We start from the raw sequence: 8,768 nt of genomic DNA, 5'->3' as shown, positions 1-8,768 counted from the left end.
TTTTCTTCTTTGCCATGTTCTTAATCATTTTACTGTATCCTTGCATCCAAGTATTCTGTGGTGCATTTCATATCTTGTACTGCTAATCAACAAATTACAAATTGAAGGGGGTGTGTAGCTAGCTAGCTCCAAGAGGATAGTTCAAACTGGCAACTGGTTAGGATTCACTGCGTGCCCAATCCAAGAGGTCCCAGCTCGCATTACTCCAGAATCTTTTCGAATCCGCCATTGCCTAAGCTATTAACCTCGATCGGCCGTTTTTACCGGCAATGCATGCATGCATGGAGTAGCAGGATCAGTAATTCGAAGCGTTGGACCATGCATGCATGCAAGATTGCAAGTAATCACTCATATACTATAGGGCATGTCAAAATGGAGCCCTCCACGGCACAGATCCTGCCTGGGGGCGCGTACGTACGTACAGGAGGGACTTAATTCACGACAAGCCTACGTAGCTAGAGTGCGTGCCCATCTACAGTGGCGGAGTACGTACGCGCGTACTACACCCATTCATTCATGCGCCTCGAGTTCATTAACTAAAGCCATGGATGGATGTGCATGGCCGCTAATTTTGCGTGGGGGTGGTGGGGCGTCGACGGTCTGGATGGGCGTCTTGCTGCCCCCGGATACATCGACGTGGGGCTGTAGCGGGATCGTCCTGGGATCTGGGGCGTTCATCTCATCGCATTGCATCGCATCCCATCGTTCATCGTACGTATTCCATCCGTTCTTAAATATAAGACCTTTTACAAATTTCACTATAGACTACATACGAAGTAAAATGAGTGAATCTACACTCTAAAATATGTCTGAATACATCCGTATATAGTCTATAGTCGAATCTTTAAAAGGTCATAGGAAGGGAGTACATGTGTATTTGCCGGGCCGTACGTGCGTGCATGCATGCATGCGCCAGAAGATTGAATGCTGGCTCTCCGGCCGTGCACTGCAGGGGCGATTTATTGGTTGGGCCCGTCGATCGATTGCAATGCGTGCATGCATGCGGTGCAGGCGCGAGGCAAATCGTGTCTGCTCGCTCGCTCGCCCGCCTTATCGGTTGTGAGACACGGTAATGGATGCATGCCTGCGTGAGCACGCCATTCATGACGTATTTGCTTACCGATTCGGTTGCCTCCGAGGGCCAGGAGCGCGCATTGAAGCACTAATTTCAAGCGTCTACATACTCCCTCCGTTTTTTAAGTATAAATCTTTTAATATGTTTCACTAGGAGACTATATACGGATGTATATAGACATATTTTAAAGTATAGATTCACTCATTTTGTTCCGTATATAGTTTCTTAGTAAAAATCTCTAAAAAAGACTTTTATTTAGGAACGAAGGGAGTAGATGATAGTAGATGCTTATAGTACGTACATGTGCTCAAGGGAAGGGATGCCGAGGGGAATACCCCACTTTGCAGTGGCAGAAGATTGTTCACGAGGGAATGAAACGCAGGTGTTTGGAAGAGGAGGAGGAAGAAGAAGAAGAAGAGACGGCATATTCATCCGACATAGTATACAACAAAATTAGCGCTAATTGAATGTTTAGGCCGGTAGGCAGGACAGGTAGGTCACCATGCATACAACGACCACTATTCTAATTGAATATTTTGTTTTTCACAAAACCCAGTCCTCTTCTTCAGGCAAGAATCAGCGAGCGCTTAACCCAGTCCTGTTCTTCAGGCAAGAATTAGCGCTCGTTTCGTTTGTGCTTGCCACGAACCGACCTCCCGGGCGACTTCGAACGCCACGCCAAATCTGTGTGTGCCAGTGCAGTGCGTGTTCATCCGGAAAACGCCGATGTGGGTGCAGCGTTGAGCAGTCCTGCCTGCTCGTTGCAGCTCGCGCACGTCATGTGGGAACCGGAACTGATCGGTCGCAGTGCCTGCCGGGGGACGGACGAAGCTCATGGCAGCCCTACCACGGTCAACATGGGGCTCTGGCGAGTGGGCCTGGAGAATAGACGGTCCTTAGGCCTAGTGGGTTGCAGCCCAATTGTCGTTTATTTTCTACTAGTAAAAGGGCCCGTGCGTTGTAAGGAAAAAAATAATAACACATGCTCTTAATTTATCAAAAATGTCTTTAATATGAGAATTTATAGTTACGGCACAAACAAATATGGTCTGATCCTACAAAAATGTAGTTCAAGATTCCATAAGTCTTTTATTTTAACGCGGCTTGCATGTAGCTTTAATACGTACAAAGAAACGTATTTGACGTGTTCATCCCCAATCCGAATTAGTACCGGTATGAAAGAATGACGAATAATGAATTATTTTATTAAGATTACACCCTAGATAGTATTTTTATTAAATGTTTAACAGGTAAAATTAACATCATATTCAAATTTCTACATATTTTTCTAATCATATTCTATATGTAATATGTTAAATTTGGAGTTATGGTTTAGAATATATGAGTATTTCAAAAAATATTTAATATGTACTGCGGGTTTAACGTCGAAAATATCAGAGGGTTCTCTATAAAATAGCACGACGAACTAAGAATACCTATTTCTTTTATTAGTAGGTATAGACTTCATACATTGAACAAAATTAATTATCTAACGAAACATTTGTCAGAAGAATTATCTAAAGGAACACATAAGAAATATGAAACTTAAAATTGGTCAAAAAATGGTTGTCACGCACTAAGAACAAAAATGGTCAACCCGTTTGTAAAAAACTCCGTCATCTAATTGAAAACGCTTGTCTAGTAATTAAATAAAAGATGTTCACGTACGGGTGTTCATCGTATGTAAAAAAATGATTCATTGCAGCTTAAAAGAATGTTTTATAATCTAAAAAAAATCATTAATCACTTATTTGAAAAATGTTCATGTATATTCAAAAATGTTGATTAAAATGGCATTTTTGTAAACATATGAATATATACTGATATACCAAAGGGAAAACGTTCAAATTATGAGAGGGGAAACTCAAAATAATAAATCAAGAAGAAAAAGGCAAATGGAAAAACAATGAAAAAAGGATGGAAATATAAAACAGACAAAAAAGAAAAAGGGAACGAAACAGAAACAAAAAATTCAGAAGGGAAATAAAAAGTCGAGATGGCCCTGCCCATATGTAAAATCAGAAGAATGTCTTTTTTTACAAAAAATGAAAAGAAAATCAAAAAAAAAATATAGAAATAAAATAAAAAACAGGCCCTCTTTTACTCGGCTTTATAGGTCATTTTATAGACTAACCTGGTGGTACGTGAAACGGAGGCAGAGGGGGCCATAAGGCACCAGGGTGTGCCCTGGTGGTACGTCAAACGGAGGCAGAGGGGGCCCGTAAGGCTCCAGGGCGTGCCCGGATGGTATGTCAAACGGAGGCAGAGGGGGCCCATAAGGCACCAAGGCGCGCCCTGCTGGTACGTCAAACGGAGGCAGAGTGGGCTCATAAGGCACCAGGGCGCAACCAGGTGGTACGTCAAACGGAGGCAGAGGGGGCCCATAAGGCACCGGGACGCGTCGTGGTGGTACGTCAAACGGAGGCAGATGGGACCCATAAGGCTCCAAGGCGCCCCCTGATGGTACGTCAAACGGAGGCACAGGGGCCCATAAGGCACCAGGGCGCGCCCTGGTGGTACGTCAAACAGAGGCAGAGGGGGCCCATAAGGCACCAGGGCGCGTCCTGGTGGTACGTCAAACGGAGGCAGTGGGGGCCCATAAGGCTCCAGGGCGCGCCGTGTTGGTACGTCAAACGGAGGCAGAGGGAGCCCATAAGGCACCAGGGCGCACCCTTGTGATACGTCAAACAGAGGCGGAGGGGGCCCATAAGGCACCAGGGGGCGCCCTGGTGGTACGTCGAACGAAGGCAGAGGGGGCGCATAAGGCACGAGGGCGCGCCCTGGTGGTACGTCAAACGGAGGCAGAGGGGGCCCATAAGGCACGAGGGCGAGCCCTGGTGGTACGTCAAACGAAGGCAGAGGGGGCCCATAAGGCACGAGGGCGCGCCCTGGTGGTACGTCAAACGAAGGCAGAAGGGGCCCATAAGGCACCAGGTGACGCCCTGGAGGTACGTCAAACGGAGGCAGAGGGGGCCCATAAGGCACCAGGACACGTCCTGGTGGTACGTTAAACGGAGGCAGAGGGAGCCCATAAGGGCGCCCTGGTGGTATGGCAAACGGAGACAAAGGGGGCCCATAAGGCACCAAGGCGCGCCCCTGGTGGTACGTCAAACAGAGGCAGAGGGGGCCCATAAGGCACCAGGGCGCGTCCTATTGCCTTATGGTCCCCTTTGCCTTCGTTTGACATAATTCCAACGCTATAAATTTTCTAATATCTCAAAACCATTGGAGCGAGACCCGAAACAGTTTTATAGCCGCCGCTAGCCTCTGTTCTTTCGTGATCTGATGTGGAGGTCTTTTATGGTACGCTGCTAGAGGGGGAATCCATCACGGAGGATATCTACGTCAACCTTGCTGCCTCTATGATAATGTGTGAGTAGCTTTCATAGGATCCGTGGGTCCATACAATTACTTACGTGAAACTATGCATTATGCCTAGCTAGGGGCTAAAGTGCTCATGTGCTTCACTTGTATCTTAAGAGCACGACGATACATATATTTTGTAGAAATCCATAGCACTCTCTAGATTCACTTATATCATTTTTGAGAGTTCAGTAGGAAGTGGTAATTTATATGAGCTATATGTTTGGTCCAAGAACAATAGGTGTACAAGGGTGGTATAATAAAAACTTACGTATGGATCACTGAATGTGGTGCGTTTGATAAAACATGGTGTGGTCATAATATGATGTCTTACTAGTTAATAATCTCGGTCTAGTAAAAATATCGATATTAAGGTTCGTGATGTCCCACTCATTTAAATGTTGGTCATGTCTTGGCCAAGATGTTGGGGAGTAATTTATCCTTGATTGATATCATTTGTATTGTCTGAATCGGGGGCACACGTACGATGGTTAACTCCTCCCAACATCCCTTTGTGGAGCAGGCGACTACTACTTTGCTCGAGTGCTTATAGTCTTTCACAATAAATACTTGAGTTCTTTATGTATAATGTGATATTGTGGACTATAAGCACTTCATCCTTTCCATATTTTCTGGGTCTCTTTGGTACCGTGCATTGTCTATTCTCACCTCGAGACTTGGTGCAAACTTCGCCGGTGCATCCAAACCCCGTTATATGATACGCTCTATCACACACAAGTCTTATTATATCCTGCATAAAAACAACCACCATACCTTCATTTTGTGGCATTTTCATAGCCATTCTGAGATATATTGCCTTGCAACTTCCATTGTTAGTATTCATTACATGACTTGAGCATTCATTGTCACTACGTCAACTAGCTATGCGCTTGATCCACCTTTTGTTTTCAGTAAACTTGTAACACCACCACCACATGCTCTATAATACGATATATCACAAGTAATAGGCACTTCTTCTGCTATTGATGATAGTCATGATGGTGCTTCTACTTTGCTTGATTCAACTGTGCCACTTGATGAATTTCTAGAAGCTCATATTTTTAAAGCTAAAAACTGGATTTACTAATTATTATTAACCACCTGCCAGACCTAGTACACTTTTGATGGTGACATACCTAGAGAGTTTATAACTTATGATACTAATAAAGGTATGGATGGCTTTATTGCTATGCATAAATAAAAAGTTATGAACCAAATGATTAAACATGATCCTATGTTTGCTACTTCTCTTATTTTGTTGATAAAAAAGATGATGAATTCTCTGTTGGTCCTGCACTTATTACCATGGTAGAATCTAATTTTTTTCATGTTTAAGAATCTTAAAAATGTGTTGCACACCTTACTAGATGGAATGATATTGCCATCCTATTTGCTCAAGAGGAAAACATTTGCTATTATTGTATTCTTAGGTTATTTCCTTTATCATTAAAGGGTGAGCTAAAATATGGTTTAGTAACCTTCTGGTTGTGTGTGTAGTCCCCTTGATTTGATTTACTATTTCTCTCGAAAAGTAAATCTGCTCAACAAGTTGCCTTACATGGAATATAAAATTTTAAGCAACTTGAGTAAGACTATATCCCTCAAGTTTGGGGAGGATTATCCAATTACAAAATCCTTCACCTGATCATCCTCTTAAGAGTAACGAAATCCTTGATATCTTGAATAATGGATTAACCGATGAATTTAGGAACTATCTAGATAGTTGTGACAGTTGTATTTTACAGAAAGAATAGTTGAACGCGCATAAGAATTATTCAAACTGGTTCAGAAATGTCGATGATTGGGAATTTCACGAACCACCACCTAATTCAATTCCGAAGAAGAGAGGTATTCTATTCCCAATTCCCAGATATAGACAAGAGGACAAGAAATCTATGAACAAAAAAGTATTAGATCTGAAGATATAAAAAATCTACCACCTATTCAAGAAATACATAGATCGACGCTCCAAAATAGGTAGTAGAGGTACATTCCCTTTACAAATTTATCATGGTGATATCCCTTACAATTAATCTCCAACTCAATACTTAGATGAGGTTGATAATTTCGTCATTAAATAATAGAACTTTAATGTGCAGATAAGTGACAATTAAAAGAAAATGCTATTGTTATTGAACATTAAAATTAATGCGCTTGTTAGAATTTCTACTGATATTAATGATTTTCGCAACCACTTTTCTATGATTCACAGTCAAGTTGAACAAGTTTCTAGATCATAACATGATTTTCTTAGGAACATGCAAAATAAATATAATAAGCATGCTTATGGAGTAGGAACTAGAGGTGGTAAATTTACCCAGCTGGATACATCGTGAGGGTCATCCTACAAGAATTGAACAATATTCCTACAAAAGTAATGATAGTGCACTTATAGTTCACCTAAAAAAAGGATGCGTAGGAGTAAAACTGTGCATGCTTCTAGTGAACCTGTTATAGAAAAGCATGTTGAGAATCCAAATAACGTTTCCATCTGTGTGCTAAATCTCAATCTGGTGCTGAGCATGAACCTAGTGATAATCATAATGGTAATGATGTTAATGATGATAATATTGTTGATTATAATCCACCAAATGAAGATACATCATAAAGAGATAGGAAATAGAATCTGAAGCTGAGCTTGATGTCCCACTTCCTAGAAATAAAAGATATTATGTAACAGACTTTCTTGCCAGGAAGCATGATAGAGAAAGAGAACCATGGGCATAAAAAACCCATGCATTTTCCAAGTAAGATTTTAAAGTCTAAAGATGAGGATTATTTTAATCGATTTATTGAATTGCTTAGACCTTTATTATTGCAAGTTCCTTTGACTAATTCCATGGAAATGCCTCCCTATGCTAAGTACACAAAAGCTATTGTTACTAATAAAAGGAAAGTTCCTAAGGCTGAAATTTCTACTATGCTAGCAAAATATTCCTTCAAGAGAAAGATTTGTGAAATACTAGAAGATCATGGGATACCTACTATACCATTCTCTATAAAGATGAACTATGTTAAAATTGTTCTGTGTAATTTGGAAGTTGGTGTTAGTGTTATGCCCTTTTCTCTCTATAAAAGACTTGACATGAATAAAATACTACCCACTGAAATTTCGTTGCAAATGCCTTATATGTCTACCGGTATTCTTGTTGGTGTTTGTGCGGATGTTCCACTTATGGTCACTAATGTTACTATCTTAACACACTTTGTTATTCTTGATATGCCCGACGATGACAATATGTGTGTTATCCTTAAACGACTTTTCCTCCACACTGGAGGGGTTGTTATTGTTTGTAATAAAACAAGGATTTTATGTCAATGACAATGAGCATATGGTTTATTTTTTGAGAAGGCGAAACAAAGTAAACAGTTTCAATTATATCAAAAAAACTATGACTTCCACTATTTGAGGCTTTGAATTTCCGCTTCCCGTTCCTAAACACATGCATCTTGGGCTATAAATGTTGCGTGCTAGCATTTTGATCCTATTTTTCTGCCATGCCCATATTTTGCTACCATCAGAGAATAAGGAAGTGTTTAGCCCATAGGAGATAAAATGGAAGCACAATACGATACAAAATCCTGCCAAAATACTAAATATTATATATTTTTATTCAGACAACAATTACCAGCAACATTCGATGTAAACCAAATGCAACTAGTTTGCTTACACTACCAGCAGCCATGTGAACACTCCTATTATGCACATTAGCACACCCCTAATTAGGAAGACGTGTACTAGTGAAATGACGTGGTCGCCATTCGGTAGATCTTTAAGATTTCTCATACACATGTGGGCAATCCTACAATGCCATAACCATCGTACACTGGCCTTGGCCATTAGGCTTGTGTCAAGTCTAGTGCTTTTTGTAGCCACCTAAAATTTATTTTCAACATGTCGAACAAAGGTTACCCTGAGATTATTTCTTCTAAAGACAATCGCACATGTTGATGAAAAGAAAAACATCATAACAAACACTAGATTAAGTAGACAACAATACCAAGTTGAGATGAAATTTGATCCATAAAAGACATGCATCGAAGGGGACATAACATGCGTCGACACTGTTTTTTTGTTGTCTTGCTAGTTGAGGTTGTTGTTGTTGCTGCTGGTTGACAAGGTGGTGAGTGTATTGCAAAGCTCTGAAGTTTAAGAAAAGATAGTGAGTGTATTGTAAAGCTCTGGAGTTGCGTGTGTGTGCGTGCGTGTGTGTGTGTGTGTGTGTGTGTGTGCGCGCGCGCGTGCGTGTGTGTTTTAAAGGAGGAATGCCCCCAGCCTCAGCATTTCTGCGGGTCGTCTTGTCCGTGCGAGTATTTTTACTCCCGTTTG

The sequence above is a fragment of the Hordeum vulgare genome, chromosome 7H (genome assembly GCF_904849725.1).
Source record: "Hordeum vulgare subsp. vulgare chromosome 7H, MorexV3_pseudomolecules_assembly, whole genome shotgun sequence".
Lineage (NCBI taxonomy): Eukaryota > Viridiplantae > Streptophyta > Magnoliopsida > Poales > Poaceae > Hordeum > Hordeum vulgare.
This window is presented reverse-complemented; position numbering follows the sequence as displayed.